Raw genomic sequence first — 19,607 nt, forward strand, 5'->3', positions numbered from 1 at the left:
GATCCAACCAGTCCATTCTGAAGGAGATCAGCCCTGGGATTTCTTTGGAAGGAATGATGCTAAAGCTGAAGCTCCAGTATTTTGGCCACCTCATGTGAAGAGTTGACTCATTGGAAAAGACTCTGATGCTGGGAGGGATTGGAGGCAGGAGAAGAAGGGGACGACCGAGGATGAGATGGCTGGATGGCCTCACGGACTTGAAGGACGTGAGTCTGAGTGAACTCCGGGAGATGGTGATGGACAGGGAGGCCTGGTGTGCTGCGATTCATGGGGTTGTGAAGAGTCGGACACGACTGAGCGACTGAACTGAACTGAACATGTCCATTGAGTCAGTGATGCCATCTGACCATCTTATCCTCTGTCATCCCCTTCTCCTCCTGCCTTCAATCTTTCCCAGCATCAGGGTCTTTTCAAATGAGTCACATCTGATTTCCTTTAGGATGGACTGGTTGGATCTCCTTGCAGTCCAAGGGACTCTCAAGAATCTTCTCCAATACCACAGTTCAAAAGCATCAATTCTTTGGCTCTCAGCTTTCTTTATAGTCCAACTCTCACATCCATACATGACTACTGGAAAAACCATACCTTTGATTAGACAGACCTTTGTTGGCAAAGTTATTATGTCTCTGCCTTTTAATATGCTGTCTAGGTTGGTCATAACTTTTCTTAGGACTGACTGGTTTGACCTACATGCTGTCCAAGGGACTCTGAAGAGTCTTCTCCAGCACCACAATTCAAAAGCATCAATTCTTCAGCTCTCCCATGGGCAATGATGAGACCCAAGTTAAGGGTGTAGCAGCCAGAGGCAAGAACCTGGAGAAACAAAAGCCCTGAGGCGGGGAATCTTAGGCATTTAAAGAGCTAAAGGGAGGTGGGGATAGGGTCACCAGAAAGAATGGTGGAGGAAGTTGGAAAGAGGACTAGACCACCAAGGGCCTCATAAACCCTGCTGAGTTAGGATGTTTTGTTACATGGAGAAAGTGTGGGAGAGTTTTAGGAGAGGGAGTGGTCTGAATTACAATTTTAAAAGATTAGTGTTTAGCTCTGCTGGAAAATATGCTGTGGGGGGTGGGATAATCAGAAGGAACAGTTTGGAGGCTCCGGGTGATGCTGGCAGCTAAGGGTGCACTAAACGTCAGGGGTGGCTAGGAAGATGGAGGGGTGGGGGTTCGGAGGGGAACTAGTGGTTGGGGGGCTGCTGAGGGAGGAGTGGAATCAGGGCAGATGATAGATGAGGTGGGGGTTGTTGTTGGTTGCTCATCGTGTCCCATTCTTTGCAACCCCCATGGACTGCAGCATGCCAGGCCTCCCTGGCTTTCACCAACTCTCAGAGCTTGCTCAAACCCACGTCCTTTGAGTCAGTGATGCCATCCAACCATCTCATCTGTGGCCCCCTTCTCCTGCCTTCATTCTTTCCCAGCATCAGGGTCTTTTCTAATGAGTCAGCTCTTCGCATCAGGTGACCATATTGGAGCTTCAGCTTCAGCATCAGTCCTTCCAATGAATATTCGGGATTGATTTACTTTAAGATTGACTGGTTGGATCTCCTTGCAGTCCAAGGGACTCTCAAGAGTCTTCTCCAACTCCACAGTTCAAAAGCATCAATTCTTTGGCAGGATAGGGGTGCTCAGCTTTTTTTATGGTCCAACTCTCACATCCATACATGACTACTGGACACACCATGGCTTTGGCTACACAGACCTTAGTTGGCAAAGTAATGTCTCTGCTTTTTAATAAGCTGTCTAGGTTTGTCATGAAGTGATGCGACTGGATGCCATGATCTTAGTTTTCTGAATGTTGGGCTTTAAGCCAACTTTTTCACTCTCCTCTTCTGCTTTCATCAAGAGGCTCTTTAGTTCTTCACTTTCTGCCTTAAGAGTGGTGTCATCTGCATGTCTGAGGTTATTGATATTTCTCCCAGCAATCTTGATTCCAGCTTGTGCTTCCTCCAGCCCAGCGTTTCTCATGATGTGACAGTATACAGCCTTGACGGACTCCTTTTCCTATTTGGAACCAGTCTCTTTTTCCATGTCCAGTTCTAACTGTTGCTTCCTGACCTGCATATAGGTTTCTCAAGAGGCAGGTCAGGTGGTCTGCTATTCCCATCTCTTTCAGAATTTTCCATAGTTTATTGTGATCCACATAGTCAAAGGCTTTGGCATAGCCAATAAAGCAGAAATAGATGTTTTTCTGGAACTCTCTTGCTTTTTCGATGATCCAAAGGATATTGGCAATTTGATCTCTGGTTCTTCTGCTGTTTCTAAAACCAGCTTGAACATCTGGAAGTTTACTGTTCACGTATTGCTGAAGCCTGGCTTGGAGAATTTTGAGCATTACTTTACTAGCATGTGAGATGAGTGCAATTGTGCGATAGTTTGAGCATTCTCTGGCATTGCCTTTCTTTGGGATTGAAATGAAAACTGACCTTTTTCAGTCTTATGGCCACTGCTGAGTTTTCCAAATTTGCTGGCATATTGAGTGCAGCACTTTCACAGCATCATCTTTCAGGATTTGAAATACAAATCTATTTGAAATGGCAAATAGATGGGGAAACAGTGGAAACAGTGGCTGACTTTATTTTTCTGGGCTCCAAAATCACTGCAGATGGTGATTGCAGCAATGAAATTAAAAGACGCTTACTCCTTGGAAGGAAAGTAATGACCAACCTCAGTTCAGTTCAGTTCAGTCGTGTCCAGCTCTGTGACCCCAATCACAGCACGCTAGGGCTACCTGTCCATCACCAACTTCTGGAGTCCACTCAAACTCATGTCCATCGAGTCGGTGATGCCATCCGGCCATCTTATCCTCTGTCGTCACCTTCTCCTCCTGCCCCCAATCCCTCCCAGCATCAGGGTCTTTTCCAATGACTCAACTCTTCACATGAGGTAGTATTGGAGTTTCAGCTTCAGCATCATTCCTTCCAGTGAACACCCAGGACTGATCTCCTTTAGAATGAACTGGTTGGATCTCCTTGCAGTCCAAGGTACTCTCAAGAGTTTTCTCCAACACCACAGTTCAAAAGCATCAATTCTTTGGTGCTCAGCTTTCTTCACAGTCCAACTCTCACATCCATACATGACCACTGGAAAACCCATAGCCTTAACTAAACGGACCTTTGTTGGCAAGGTAATATCTCTGCTTTTCAATGTGCTATCTACGTTGGTCATAACTTTCCTTCCAATGAGTAAGCGTCTTTTAATTTCATGGCTGCAGTCACCGTCTGCAGTGATTTTGGAGCCCAGAAAAATAAAGTCAGCCACTGTTTCCACTGTTTCCCTATCTATTTGCCATGAAGTGATGGGACCAGATGCCATGATCTTAGTTTTCTGAATGTTGAGCTTTAAGCCAACCTTTTCACTCTCCTCTTTCACTTTCATCAAGAGGCTTTTTAGTTCCTCTTCACTTTCTGCATGAGGGTGGTGTCATCTGCATATCTGAGGATATTGACATTTCTAGACAGCATATTAAAAAGCAGAGACATTACTTTGTCAACAAAGGTCCATCTAGTCAAAGCTTTGGTTTTTCTAGTGGTCATGTATGGATGTGAGAGTTGGACTGTGAAGAAAGCTGAGCACTGAAGAATTGATGCTTTTAAACTGTGGTGCTGGAGAAGACTCTTGAGGGTCCCTTGGACTGCAAGGAGTTCCAATCAGTCCATCCTAAAGGAGATCAGTCCTGGGTGTTCATTGGAAGGACTGATGTTGAAGCTGAAACTCCAATACTTTGGCCACCTGATGCAAAGAGCTGACTCATTTGAAAAGACCCTGACGCTGGGAAAGATTGAGGACAGGAGGAGAAAGGGACGACAGAGGATGAGATGGTTGAATGGCGTCACCAATTCAATGGGCATGGGTTTGGGTGTACTCCAGGAGTTGGCAATGGACAGGGAGGCCTGGCGTGCTGCAGTTCATGGGGTCACAAAGAGTCGAACACAACTGAGCGGCTGAACTGAAATGAACTGAAGGTTTGTCATAGCTTTTCTTCCAAGGAGCAATATTTTCATTGCTGCAGTCACCATCTGCAGTGATTTGGGGGCTCAAGAAAATAAAATCTGTCACTCTTTCCATTGTTTCTCCATCTTTTTGTCATGAAGTGATGGGACCAGATGCCATGATCTTAGCTTTTTGAGTGTCGAGTTTTAAACCAGCTTTTTCACTCTCCTCTTTCACTTTCATCAAGAGGTGCTTTAGTTCCTCTTCACTTTTTACCATAGAGGTGGTGTCATCTGCATATCTGAGGTTTGATATTTCTCCTGGCAATCTTGATTCCAGCTTGTGCTTCATCCAGCCTGCCATTTCTCATGGTGTATTCTGCATATAAGTTAAATAAACACCTTGCACAGAGGTGAGGGGAATGCTGTTATTGAATGAGGAAGAAGAACTCTTTGAGACCTCTGTTTGGATGTGTTAAGTTGGTGTGTTGATGGCATGTCACAGGGGAGATGCTGGGAAGAAAGTAGAGTACCTGGAGCTGGGGCTCAGGTAGTAAAGAATCTTCCTGAAATGCAAGAGACCTGGTTTTGATCCCTGGGTTGGGACGATTCCCTGAAGAAGAAAATGGCAACCCACTCCAGTGTTCTTGCCTGGGAAATCCCATGGATAGAGAAACCTGGTGGGCTACAGTCCATGGGGTCACAAAGAGTCAGAGCCAACTGAGCTACTAACATACATACATGGGGCTGGATTCGGGGGATGTCAGAGCTTCAGTGCTGGAAGTATGGGTGCATGCAGCGGGTATTAAAGCCACCTGTCTAGGTGAGACCACCTGGGAACTGAAGAGGAAGGGCCCAGAACAAAGGCCTGGGCTCCCCCAACATTCATAGGACTGGTGGAAGGGAAGGATCAAGGAAGGAAGGGGCAAACTGAATGTGTGGTGAGGCAGAAGTCCAGCAGAGACTGCCATGAGTGACCCCTGGCCAAGGCCAGAGAAGGTCTTTTAGGTTTGGTGAAGAAGTCACCCCGACTGTGGACAGTCTGAGTGGAGTGGTAGAAATGGAAGTTAAATTTGGGCAGGCCTCTTCCTTGCCTGAAATCTGGATTAAAAAGTAGCTATGGAGGACCTTCTGGAGAAGGCAATGACAAGCCACTCCAGTACTCTTGCCTGGAAAATCTCATGGACAGAGGAGCCTGGTAGGCTGCAGTCCATGGGGTCGCTAAGAGTTGGATACGACTGAGCGACTTCATTTTCACTTTTCACTTTCATGCATTGGAGAAGGAAATGGCAACCCACTCCAGTGTTCTTGCCTGGAGAGTCCCAGGGACAGAGGAGTCTGGTGGGCTGCCGTCTGTGGGCTCGCACAGAGTCAGACACGACTGAAGCAACTTAGCAGCAGCAGCAGCATGGAGGACCTTTGGGGGTCAAATGAAGAAATATGAAATGGACTTTATATTAGATTATTGTACCAGTATTCGATTTCTTGGGTGTGATAATGGTCTGCAGTTATGATACAGGAGGGAAGAGGGCAGGGCATAACCTTTAAAAGAATGACATAACCATTGAGGATACAACAGAAACTAGTTAGAACTGATCAGGCCCAAGATGGTGGGAGATTTGCCTTTCAGTGGACCTTGAGCCTTGTTACACCCTCACTGTGATATGTTGTTGTTCAGTCTCTCATTCGTGTCCAACCCTTTGCGACCCCATGGACTGCAGCACACCAGGCTTCCCCGTCCTTCACCATCTCTCGGAGCTTGCTCAAACTCACGTCTATTGAGTCAGTGATGTCATCCAAAAATCATCTCGTCCTCTGTTGTCCCCATATGTTAGCGTCCACATGGCACACTCAGACTTCCTGGGTGGTCCAGTGGTTAGGACTCTTCACTTTCAGTGCCATGGCCAGGGTTGAATCACTGGTCCGGGAACTAAGATCTTGCAAGCCAAGCAGCATTACTCTTGCCTTTTGAGGTGGATGGCATTCTGTCTGTGGAAGGTGTATCTCTGAATATCCTCCTCTTACCTATGACTTTGCCTCTTGCTAAATTACTTTTGCACTAAGACATTAAGAACCTAAGCTTCATGAAATCCTGAGACCAGATGTGCTCTCTCAGTTAAAAGACAGTGGGTTCAAGTCCCGGTCAGTTTTGGCTCGGTTGGAGTCCCATCTGAGTTGTGCAGTTTCCGTTATGTAATAGAGGTCTGATTCTTAGGAGATACACGCGTTAGTGTTTATCGGAATATTTAGGGTTGAAGGAGCAAAATGCCTGAAACTTTCAAGTGGTTCAATAATAACAACAAATTATACATGTGTACTGGAGAAGATGGAAACCCACTCCAGTGTTCTTGCCTAGAGAATTCCATGGACAGAGAAGCCTGGCAGGCTACAGTCCATGGGGTCACAAAGAGTCAGACATGACTGAGTGGCTAACACATATATGTATATACATGTATTGTGTATAATATATATAAATTGCTTGTATGTTGTATATGGCTTCCCAGGCAGCTCTAGTGGTAGAGAACTCACCTGCCAGTGCAGGAGACATAAGAGACTCAGGTTCAATCCCTGGGTTGGGAAGATTCCCCTGGAGGAAGGCATGGCAACCCACTTGTTATTCTTGCCTGAAGAATCCCATGCACAGAGGAGCCCGGCGGGCTACTGTCCACAGGGTCATAAAGAGTCAGACATGACTGAAGTGACTTAGCATGCACACCCACATGTTATATATAGGTATGTGTATAGGTATATTATTTATTAGAAAGAGATAGCATATGTGGCAGAATGATAATTGGAAAATCTAGGTAAGGGGTAGTTCAATAGTTTTTCAACTTTTCCATAGGTTTAAACTTTTACTTAAAATTAGTGAGCTGGCAGGGCTGTGCTCCAACCCCGTTGGTTGTTTGACCTGAGGCCTCCAGCGCTGGTGCCTGCAGGCTGTGGGGTGGGGCCAGGTCTTGGTGCCTCCAGGAGAGCTCATGCAGGTCAGTGTTCCCAGTACATTTGCCATCGGTCTCCTTGTGCCCACAATGAGCCCCGGTTGCCCCCCTACACACACCCACAACCCCTGCCCCCCACTCAGGAGACCCTCCATGACCTGAAGTTTTTGAAGAGCTGGACGATCCAAGTAGCAGGTCATTTTCTCTCAAATAATCTCTTTGATTTCGGATATGAAGTTCAGCCACAGTGGGAGTCTCATGACCAGACACTATCTGACCATCAGAATTTGGGATCTCAACAAGGAAAACCACCCCATTGAGACTTACTTGGTTCACAACTATCTCTGCAGTGATCTGTGCTCCACCTTGGAAGATGACTGCATTTTTGAGTTGAGTGTGTGTGTAATGGGTCAGACAGTCTCATCACGACAGCTACTACAACAACTTGAGAATATTTGAGTGAAACACCAACTGTGATGTTACGCTTAAGGCCTCAAGGGAAAACAGCAAACCCCTAGCTATCCTAAAAAACAAGCCTGGGAGGCAAGCAGAGAAAAGACATCAGTGTCAACTTTAGCAAAAATTTCCTGGACTTTAGCAAAAAAGATCTTGCTTACAGCTCAGCATCCTTCAGAAAATATTGTAGCAGTGACAAGTAACCTATATGTATTCCAGTTATTACTTAGTAATCTCACATACTGAGTACTAGCTAAATATGTTCTTAAATGTTCCTTTGGATGTTCATTTGATGGATCAGCCTTATCTTCCCTCTGCTGGAAACAATTGGGAAAGAATTTAGTGGAGTTCAACTTTTCCAAATCCCCAGCTCTAAGAAACTTTGTCAAACCCAACAGGTTCTGGGACATTTCTGTTTAGAACTGAGAACTGCCAGCTAACAGGAATTATTCCATAGCTGACTTGAACTTCTGATGCTTTTATTGTCCCGTTTTCTCTGGTGGATCCAGTATTTTGTTTCTAGGTGCCTCCAGAGTTAAAAATGAGATCATAGTGTTTAAAGAGAAAAAAAAAAACATTTTTTTGAATTAAGCAGTTCCATTTGATTGGAAAATTTCAACAAAAAATAAATACCCATTTACTCTTAAAAAAATAAATAAATAAATAAAAAGAGTGACCAGCAGGTGAAGAAGAAGTGGAAACAGCCAAGTTGTCAAGGAGAGTTGTCCTGGTAACAGTACCTGTAGAGGATAGTGAGATCAAGAGAGGGTTTCATACCAAAATATTTAAAATGAGAGCCAGCATAATTGCTGACAGAAATGCTCCAGTGGAAAGGGAGAAATTGACGATATAAGAAGTGGGTGGAAGGTTCAGCGAAATCCTTGGGAAGGCAAATGGGTGGCCCCAAGCCCGGAGGGGACACTGTGCTGAGGAGCTGTGCTGGGCCCTGGGGTCAGCGGTGGAGGGCATCCTTCCCTGCAGGAAATAGGGTCTGAGGCTCTCAGCTGACAAGAATTAGGAGGGGCAAGTAGTTGTTTCAAGAAGATTGGGGCACAGAGCCAAGAAAAAATGGACACATTTGTTGTTTTGTGCTTCAGATCTGAAGGGAGATTATTCGCCAGCTTAGCGCAGGGGCCAGCAGAGGAGAGAGGCTCAGTCCGCACACCTCTGCTACTCAGTGCTTCTGTCTGTAACATGAGAGGAACTGAACCGGGGCTCTCAAAGGGTGCTGCAAACTCCTGTTCATGCAGGGCCCCTTATGACCCCTGATGGGCTGCTTTTACTGAGTAGCACGTGTTTGGCTGGTTTAAGGATTCAAGATGGGTAGTAAAAATTGGACACTTGCCTAAGAGGTTTCTAATTGAGGGTAAAAGCCAAGAGGTAAGAGAGACACTTGAAGACTACTTAAGGCTTGAGGGCACCCCGGGGGAAAAAGGGGGTGGCCCAGAGGTCGCTGGGGCTCTGAGATGCCTTGACAACGTGTGGGTAAACACAGTACGAGGTCCCTTGGAGAGTAAATTCTGCTGTCTCCGGGCTCTCATGGAAGCTGGCATCGCACAGCGTGAAATGAAACAGCACATTAATGTGATTAACACTGAATAAACCTCCGTGTGTGGGCAAATATAGCATGAAGTGGGTTTAGGAATTTTAAAATACCTATTATTAAAGACAGCCTGCAGGGCTGCAGTGGCATCCGATGACAAGCCAGAGGCTGCTACCAGCATCTAACGTTCCCACAGTCCTTTCCTTCGGCAAAGTGCCTTTGCAGGCGTCTGTGCCAGGCACTTCCCTGATCCCCCCAGGGGGCTATCACCACCACTCCTTTTATAGATGAAGAAACTAAACACACAGTCAGCAGCAGGCCTCTCAGACCGTGGAAAGCAGAGACCACGGAGACCATCATCAGCTCCCCATGGCTGGCAGCGCGTCGGGAGGGGAAGGAGCCTCCAGCCTAAGAGCCTGCCCAGCAAGCTGTGCGCTCTGTGCTGGGGCCTGCACGTCTGGCTGGCGGCTGAGCATCAGGCCCTGCAAGCCTTGCGCAGATGGTCTCACTTAGTCCTGATGACCACCCTTGGCAGTGGGTATTATTAACCCCAAGAGGAAACTGAGGGCAGACAGGTTAAATAACTTGCCAAAGGTCACCCGGCAGAATTAGGGTTCAAGTTCAGATTTGGCTGAACCAAAGTGAATGCTCCTGACTGCCAAGCTGGATGCTTCTTCCAGGAGGGCACAGGTGGGCTTTGGGAATTCTCGAGGCCCCTGTGCTGCAGAGTGGTTAGCACAGAGCTGAACTCAGGTAATAGGACAGCACCAATGTCAGTGACTACTGACTGAGGGGCTGACCGTCTGCACGGTTGTACGAGTAGAGATGTGAATTACTGTCTTGTGGGGTCTTCCTCTTCCAATTGACGATTTCCCCAAAGCTTATGAATGCTTAATCTAATCAAGGCAAAAGGCATCAGAGAATGGCAAAGCCTTTCCTTTATTAACTGTCAAGTCCAATCTGTAGGTTGTTTACGTGCCAAGGTCAGAGATCACTCTTCAGCTGCTCGCCTTTCACTCATCTCGCAAAGCCAGGAACATAAAGTTTATTGATGCAAAACTGATTGGCAGGCAGGGGTAACGAGGTGGCTGGGACAGGGAATATCGGAAGGAGTCCTAAGCCACTTGGGTCAGTCCTGCTTCCCAGCAGTGCTAACTCCACAGGCTCCAGGTAACTGGCCGTAGCTCAGCGCTTTCCACACCACAGTCTAGATGAGCAGCACACGCCTGGACCATGGGCAGAGTTCACAGAGCCAGGCAAGATGGGGAGGGAAGGAGTCCTTTCTGCCTGTTGGTTTGGAAAGGAGATAGTGAAGCACGGAAGGTTAGGTGTGGAAGGTCTTGAAACCACACACATCCAAGGAATTCCTGTGTCAGCCTCCACTGGAGAGGCCTGGGAATTGGGAAGAGGGAGGCATTGTTACACCTGCAGCTTTTGGCCAGCCCTGGACTAAGTGGCCCCCTGTCTCTGGCGAGTTCCTGCTGGGGCCTCCTCTGCGCACATCAGCAAGGGGAGGTGGGGAAGCACACATGAGTCCATGCCTGACTCTCTACTTGCAGTGTCCTCAGAAAAACCAGGAGGGAGGCACTCAGTTCCAAAAGAGGGTACTGGACAGGGATTGTTGCAGCAGGGATTGTTGCTCATGCCACTCAAGATGGGTAGGGGTCTCAAATATTATTTCTTCTTTTTAAAATATATTTATTTGCTTATTTATTTAGCTGTGTGGGGTCTTAGCTGTGGCATGTAGAATCTTTCGTTATGAGGTGTCCACTTCTCTTTGGTTGATGCCCCTGGTTCAGTAGTTGCAGTGAGGGCTTAGTTGCCCCGAGGCATGTTAGTTCACTGACCAGAGATCAAGCCCTCATCCCCTGCATTCTTAACCACTGGCTCATGGAGTGAAAGTGAAAGTGAACTTGCTCAGTCGTGTCCGACCCTTTGTGACCCCGCGGACTGTAGCCCACCAGACTCCAGTGGGATTTTCCAGGAATGCTGGAGTGGGTTGCCATTTCCTTCTCCAGGGGATCTTCTCAACCCAGGGATCGAACCCGAGTCTCCCGCATTGCAGGAAGACTCTTTACTGTCTGAGCCACCAGGGAAGTAGGATCATGGACGGAGTCCCTCAAATATTACTCATTTTTATCAGGACCAAACTGAATTTTGCATCATCTGAGAAAAAGCCCTGACTACAGGTCATTTTAAAAGATTTCTTAATCTCTGCAATTCAGTAATAGTGGTTTTCCACAGCAGTCAGCTGTCTGGGTTTAACCCCTCAACACTCACACATCACAGAGCAAAAAAATAACAAAATTAAACAAACCAAATCCCCAGGCCTCAGTTTATTTCCAGTCCAGGTTCAAGGTCTAATCTGAGCAGCGAATGCCTCCTCTCCTGGTCTGTTTCTGGACAGGCAAGGGGGCAAAGTCCCTCTTCCTCTTCTCCATGAGAGGGCCAGGCCTGGGTTGTACAAAGCTCCAGAGGGAAGTGCCCCCCGACGAGCAGGGCTGGGCCAGGGCTCCGGTGGCCAGGACCTCCCTCAAGTTCCGTCAGTGACTGATGAGCATTGCTACCGCCGGGCACTGGGACAGGAAGATGATTAACACAGGATCCTAGAGACCCACACACAAACCACTAACCATAGTAAAAACCAGTAAATGCTCTCTTTGTAGCAGGAATAAAATGTTTCAAGTGCACAGAGAAAGAAGGGAGAGGGAAAAGCTTTGGTGGTTCTCAAAGTGGTTCCCAGACTAGCAACCTCAGCGTCACCCAGAAGTTGTTAGAAATGCAAACATAAGCCCCAGCCCAGACCCAGAGAGTCAGAAATGCTAGAGGTAGGGTCCAGCAAGGTGTGTTGCAAGGTACCCGCTAGGTGATCCTGGTGTGAGCTGCAATTGGAGAGTCATGCAGGGGCTGGCAAACTGCCTATTTTTGCAAATAAAGTTTAACTGGAATGTGGCCACAGTCTTCATTCTGGGTCATCGGTGACCGTCTTCCCGCCGCGCTGGCAGGGTGAGACTCACGACAGAGACAACAAGGACCGCGAAGCCTCAGGGCCTCTGGCAGCCACGCTTCAGTCAGCTCAGTGCTGGGACCCAGCTCTAGTCTGAGGACTTCCTGAAAACACTAAACAGTCTACTTTAAGTGTGAGGAGTATATATTACTCACCACAGTTAGAAAGGTAGGTTAAAAAATCAAATGAGGGAGAGAAGAAATCATAATTCTAGGGAAGCCGCCTGTTAGATTCCCTGTCCCACTCAGTGCCGTGCTGGATGCTTTAGGAAGCCTAACTGCCCCTCTAGGATGGGCACCATTTCCCCCTCCCTTAAAAAGTGTATGTATTTGTTTTTCACTATGCTGAGTCTTCACTGCAGAGTGGACTTTTCTCTAGCTGCAGTGCGTGGGCTTCTCATTGCAGTGGCTTCTCTTGCTGCAGAGCACGAGCTCTAGGGCACGCAGGCTTCAGTCGTTGCGGCGTGGGCTCAGTAGTTGTGGTACACAGGCTCAGTTGCTCCGCAGCACGTGGAATCTTCCCGATCAGAGGTCAAACCCATGTCTAAGGCATTGGCAGTGGATTCTTTACCACTGAGCCACCTGGGAGGTCCCATCATATCCCCTTTAATAGATGAAAAAGGGGAGCTGGGAAGGTGAAGTAAACAGCTGAAACTCACGGAGCCCAGGGGAGGAGAGCTTGCACTGGCCCCTGGATCAGCTTAGCTCCCAGGTCAGGCTCCCTGCCTCACACCTACCACCTCTCTTTTCCCGATTATAAGATGGAAACTCCCTCAGTGGGCACTGCGGGCCCCTCACAGGAACATGTTAACGTAACAGGCACAATGTTCATACTTTTTCCAGTGGAGGAGGTGAGTCACCAGGGGCTGGAGAACTAGACCCAGGGCTACTTCCTGGGGGTTCCAATCCTGTGGGGAGCACAGCGAGGGGAGGGCAGGAGCTGTAGAGTCCTCAAGGGCCCGGGACCAGCTCTCACCTGTTCTAGCCGAACAGGGCAGGTGAGACCGTGCAAGTGCTGAATGAGTGCCAGGTGGGATGCAGCCTCCGGGCAGTGTGATCACCGAAGGCCTTCCAGCGCTGCCTCTGCCCCACAGACCAACCCGCAGGTCCTTCTGTCCTGCTCCTAGGTTGTCAGAATGGGGGTGTGCATAAAGGGTGCCCCGGGGAAGGGCTTGGTAACTGAGGTGAGTCTTGTATCTGTGAGAGGAGAAAAGAACCTATCGGGGTATTTCCTGCTCTGATACAGGAGTGGAGCAGATCAGTTGGTCAGTGAGATGCCAAGATTGGGGAACCTGTTACGATGTGATATCCTCACTGGTGACTGAAAGAGCAAAAGTAAAATCTTGCCCTGCTACCACTGAAGAAATGCAGGAGTGAAAACACCACCGTCTGGGTGGCTCAGACAGTGGCCAAGCAAGTCTGTCCCCTGCCCTGCACAGTATCTATTTTGGTTTCCAAATATTTTGTTAGAAGAGGAAAGCAAAAAACATTCTTGACAAACAAGAGAGCTTGGTATGTCAGGCAAAGGTGATGAAGGCAAGAATTTTGAGAAGACTAGTGGCCAACTGCTTTCTCTAATCAAATCAGTGCAGTTCATTTATTTTACACAAGCATCATCAGAGTGTCTTCTGCATGCCAGGCACTGCACTAATCTTTCTCTTTTAAAGTAGCATTTTTTCATATCTTTTCTCTATTATGCATTGCATTAAGATCAGAGCTATTTACTTATTCTTTTTCTTTTTTGGAGGGCCTCAATGAGCCACTGGTGGGATCTTATTTACCTGATCAGGGATCAAACCTGGGCCCTCAGCAGTGAAAGTGCGGTGTCCTAACCACTGTACCACCAGGGAATTCCCCACACTCATCTCTCTGAACCTCAGTCACCTCATCCCATCCTCACATCAATTCTGAGGGGCAGGTCATGTGAGCAGCCCCATTTTATGGGGTGAGAGGGGCTCAGGCAGGACACTCGGCTGGCCCTCACTGGCACGCATGGAGCGCCGAGCTTTGAGCCCAGAGCTTGTGGCTCTGCATCTTGTACTCTTTTGACAGCATCACGTTTACTCTGCAAGTAAAAACTAAATCTGGACAGAGCACAGGCAGACCGGGGAAAGACAGTACCCAGAGACTGTGGATGGCTTCACGCTGAGACAGCGTTTATTCAGGCACTGGTTCCTGGAGCTGGTGGAACCACACTCCCACTGATCCACTGGTAAGGGCTACTGGGCCACTGTGTAAATAGGCATTGTCGCAACAGGCCATGTGCCGGGCCAGCTCTACCAAAACCCTGTTTCTTTGTTGCCTAAACTATTGTTTCAGGGGAGAGTTGCCTCAAAAGAATAATTTCATTTTACATTTACAAATGACACTTTTTCTTGAAATTTCAGAAGACTTTAGAGTGTTAACTGACTTGATCCTTAGAGCAACCCTGGGAGGAGAACAGGTGTTAGTTCCCAGTTTGATAGAGGAGGAAGTTGAAGTAATTTTCCAAAAGTCTTACGCTAATGAATACTAAAGCAGAGTTTTTAAATGTGAGGCCTCGCCAGGATACCTGTGAAACCAGAAACACCACTTGGGAGACTCCATGATGATGGACGAAATCAACTACCAACGTACCTATGAAGCCGCTGCTGCTGCTGCTGCGTCGCTTCAGTCATGTCCAACTCTGTGCAGCCGCATAGGCGGCAGCCCACCAGGCTCCGCCATCCCTAGGATTCTCCAGGCAAGAACACTGGAGTGGGTTGCCATTGCCTTCTCCGTACGAAGCTGCAGGGTTGGCTAAAAATGGGTGATCCAAATTTCTAAGGAAATGTAAGCCTAAATATAAATTGTAAGCCTATATATAAACTGTGGTTGCAGGAGAGGTGAGTCCAAGAGAAAGAAGTCAAGAAAGCAGGGTTTTGATGTAATTTCACAAGAGGGGACAGACCTAGCATCCTGCCCTTTTAGAAGACACACTATTTCAAGGAATTGAGAACAGCAGCTGTCTTCCGCTGGCATCCAGTGCTGTGTACTGTTCTCAGCGTTTTGATAACTTTCTTTGGGAACTGGATTAACTCTGGGGCCGGGGGACCTGAAGACCTGAGAAACAGATTCTGGGTGATGATGAGTTTGATAGGAGTCTTGCCTAAGTGACTAACCAACTGCCCAAGTCTACACTTCCAGAGTAGGTGGAAACTAACAGCCAGATAGGAAAGCTGTGGAATACAATAAATACGGATAAGAAGCAGGGAACCAGAACAAGGTGACAGAAATTTAAGTGTTAGCTGAAGCAAACTCAAGGAGCAGGTGGAACCTGGAATTGGACAGGAGGGGCAGAATTGGGTGCCCCGGGCCAGCCATTCGCTGCAGAGCAGGGGGCAGAGGGCACAGGTCCTGGAGGCAGACCAGCTTTCAGAGAATTCGCTCACCTCCTCTCCACTTCCTCCTCCTCGTCCTCTGTATGGTGGGGCTCCCTCAAAGTGGGAAGGATTAAAAGTGATCATGAACACGCTCTCATTCCAGTGCCTTCCCCATAAATGCTCAATAATTGCTTTTTGCTATAATCCCTGCCCTTCGGGATCAAGCATTAAACACAAGCTCAAGACACTGAATCTCACTGCAGCATAAAAGCGCCTGTTTTACTGAAACCTTGGTGAGATTGTGGCCTATGTGCGTGCCGGCTCAGCAGCAGGCATCTTCTCACCCTGTCGCAAAAGGCCCGTAAGGCCCAGAGAGATGCTGCAGCTCTGCCTGACAAGTGGTCCTGCTGCCAACACGCCAGTTCTGGCCCGGGGCCATTTTCGCTCACTGTTCTCTCTGCCTGGAAGGCTCTTCCCCTAGACAGTGACAAGGTTTGCGCCTTCATTTCATTTAGGCCCCTGCTCAGACGTCAGGTGATCAGAGAATAGCTGTCCCTGACCTATCTCCCTCTGTGACATAGCATCTCTGCCACCACTAGGGTCCAGCCCTTGGTCCTCGTCCCTGCTCCCTATTTCTCCTGGCACTCCGTGCCTCTGACGTACAATTTTGCATTATTGTTCATTTCTCTCAGTGGCATGCACCTAAGGGTGAGGATTTAGTTTTGGGCTCTTTAAAAATGTTTTTTTTCCTTCCAGTTTTATTGAGATATAGTTGACATATAGCACTATAGGCTTAAGATATACGGCATGATGACTTGGGTACATCACTGAAGTGACCGTCACAGTAAGTTTAATGAACAGCCATCATCTCATATAGACAGAAAATTAAGGAAATAGAAAAAAAAAAGTTGTTTTCCTTGTGAGGAGATAGTCTTTCTTTTCAAACTGTCCTTCTCACTTCTTTCTACTGAAAAACCTAGCCTGGAGGTTTTTCTCACTCTATCATGGAAAGGCAGTTACTGGCCAGCTTCATATCACTATCACACAGACGCAGAAGATAACGCACAGTCCATGCAGTGTAACGTGGCCACACCTGCTAGGTGTCTGGTGGAAAGTGTACCAGGTGGACGGAGGGAAAGGGCAAAGGCCTTGAGGTGGGAGCAGGCTGGTGAGGCTGGAATGGAAGTGCGGGGAATAAGGGTGTAAGAGAGGATGATTCCAGAGTTTTTGAAGTAATGAAAGAATGGAATTGACATTTGCTAATCTGAGTTAAATGGGCTTCCCTGGGAGCTCAGTGGTAAAGAACCCACCTGCAGTGTAGGAGACGTGGATCTGATCTCTGAGTCAGGAAGATCCCCTGGAGAAGGAAATGGCAACCCACTCCAGTATTCCTGCCTGGGAAATCCCATGGACAGAGGAGCCTGGCAATGGCAACCCACTGCAGTATTCCTGCCTGGGAATCCCATGGGCAGAGGAGCCTGGCAATGGCAACCCACTCCAGTATTCCTGCCTGGGAGATCCCATGGGCAGAGGAGCCTGGCAATGGCAACCCACTGCAGTATTCCTGCCTGGGAATCCCATGGGCAGAGGAGCCTGGCAGGTTACATATTCTATGGCATCACAAAGAGCTGGACACGACTTGTCGACTAAACAATAGCATGAGTCAGGTAGGGAAAGAGGCAGGTTTTGCCTGTAAGTTTTATGATGATTTCAGGTTGGAAGCACCTGGCAGGGATCCAGCAGTAACCCAGGTGCTTTATATATATTATCTCCATGGCACAGATAAGGAAATCGAGGCTCCAAAAGTCAGGTGTCCTTGGGTCTCAGAAGACCTTTTACATACTTCTCACGTATGCAGAAGTGTTGAGATTTTAATCCAAGCTGCTTTTCCAAGGGTTTGTCACTGAAGAAGGAGCTGAGAGAGGATTTGCCTGAAGGTGGAAAAGTCAATACTGTTTTGGATAAGGTAAGCTCAGACTCCTTTTCCAAAGACTGGAACACCAGGACACAGAGGTTCCTTCTGTAGCTGGACTGGTAAGCTTAGGGCCAATAAGAGGAAGCACCACATCACAAGAGTATTCGGCCGCAATCCCTTTGGTCTCAGCCGGGTGGATAGCAAATCCATTTCCATGTCTATTCGGCTGTCACATGATGCCAAAACAATGGAATGAAATGTGGAAGATTCGATTGGGGTTATTATCCTGGGTTACACTCCAGTTTTTTTCATATTTTAAAAGATTGCTCACTGTACACACAAAGTCTTCACATAAGGCATTTACTACTGATATAACTGACATGCCTTTGAGAGCCTTGACCTCCCCAGTGTGGTCCGCAGACCAGCAGCAGCAGCGTCACCTGAGGGCTAATAGAAAAGCAGACTCTTAGGTCTTGTCCCAGACGCACCAGAGCAAGATACCCGAGGGATTCGTGAAGCGAAAGTGTTAGTCACTCAGTCGTGTTCAACTCTTTGCGACCCAGTGCACTGTAGCCCACCAGGCTCCTCTGTCCATGGAAGTCTCCAGGCAAGAATACTGGCGTGGGTAGCCATTCCCTTCTCCAGGGAATCTTCCCAAACCAGGGATTAAACCCGGGTCTCCTGCATTGCAGGCAGATTCTTTACCGCCTGAGCCATCAGGGAAGCCCAGAGGGATACATCTGCTCCATGAGAAGCCCTGGCCTAGAGCAGGAGTTGACAAACTTTTTCTGTAAAGGACCAGATAGTACATGTTTTAGGCTTTGCCTGCTTGTCACTACTACTCAGTTCTGCCATTTGTAGTGCAAATTCAGCCAGGGACAGTATGTAAAGAAATTAGTGTGGCTGCGGGTGTTTTTCCTTCCAATTTTACTTCTTTACCGTTTTTAAGGTCTTTATTGACTTTGTTACAATATTGCTTGTTTTATGGTCTAGTTTTTTGGTGGGATCTTAGTTCTCCGGCCAGCTATTGAACCTGTACCCCCTGCACTGGAAAGAAAAGTCCTAACCACTGGACTGCCAGGGAAGTCCCAGTGTGGCTGTATTCTAAGTGGAACTTTATTTATGGACACCAAATTAGATTTTATATCATTTTTCAAGTCGTGAAATACTAGTCTTCTTTTGATTATCTTTCAACCATTAAAAAGAAATGGACAAAGGTCCATATAGTCAAAGTGATGATTTTTCCAGTAGTCATGTTCAAACATGAGACTTGGACCATAAAGAAGGCTAAGTGTTGAAGAATTGATGCTTTTGAACTGTGGTCCTGGAGAAGACTGAGAGTCCCTTGGACTACAAGGAAATCAAACCAGTCAATCCTAGAGGAAATTAGCCCTGAATATTCATTGGAAGGACTGATGCTGAAGCTGAAGCTCCAGTACTTTGGCCACCTGATGCAAAGAGCCAACTCACTGGACTGGAAAAGACTCTGATGCTGGGAAAGACAGAGGAGAAGAGGGTGACAGAGGATGAGATGGTTGGATGGCATCACCATCACCGACTCAGTGGACATGAGTTTGAGCAAACTCTGGGAGACAGTGAAGGACAAGGAAGCCTGGTGTGCTGCAGACTTAGACACTGAACAACAGTTAAAAAAGAAAACTCACCCTCCACTCCACCAAAAAGCAAAAACAAAAACAAACAAAAAAACACCCCACTTCATTCTTGTCATTGAGAGGCTGTACAAAAACCGCACACATCTTCTGATGCGCCTTTCTGGGCTGAATATGCCCAAGTCTCCTGCCACTAGCTGAGTGATCCCTCTCTTTCTTCTCTGTGGGCTCAAGGCTGAGGTCCCCTTTCCCTCCCAACCTGTGTCAGCGTGTCTGAAGGTTGATTACTTAAGCCTAGTACAAAAGGTCAATGGAAGGAAGATTGATAAAATATTCTGCTAGTGTCCACAGAGGCAGGGTGTTTGCTGTTGTTTCCTATCTTGAGATTTTCTGAGAAAAACCAAAATGGAGGATTCAGTAGCTCAGCCGAGGGGGCTTGTTACACTTAAGGGGCTTGTTACACTTAAGTGGGCATTTATGCTTGTTGCAGTTGCTAGGAAGGAGGAACACACAATGCAGGGAAGACAAGTATTAAAAAGTAACATTTGGGGAGAGAGTTGAAGGAGGAAATTAGAGAAGGGAGGTGCTCTCTAGGAGAGTAAGAACATTGTTCCAGCATCACTGGGCTGTGGGGAAGACAGCATGACTTGATAAATAAACTGTGTCAAGGAGACTTGCCCAGGAAGAGCCTCTGAAGCAAGTTGGGCAGGAGAAGGGCATGAAAACCAGAGACAGGGGAGAGGCTGGCACAGAGTCCTGTGAAGGCTGAGACGGGAGACGTGAATCTCTTTCACCCATAGAGCACTTGCCTGGCTGCCAGACGCTTTTCCATTTTGTTAGAAATGGGGAGTCTGGAGGAGATAGCA

At 47.5% G+C, this 19,607-nt stretch overlaps 1 pseudogene; it reads left to right on the forward strand.

The window, feature by feature from the left end:
- On the forward strand, positions 4,673-7,572 carry LOC106503206 (annotated as a pseudogene).

Source organism: Capra hircus, chromosome 19 (assembly GCF_001704415.2).
Source record: "Capra hircus breed San Clemente chromosome 19, ASM170441v1, whole genome shotgun sequence".
In the NCBI taxonomy this organism is placed as follows: domain Eukaryota; kingdom Metazoa; phylum Chordata; class Mammalia; order Artiodactyla; family Bovidae; genus Capra; species Capra hircus.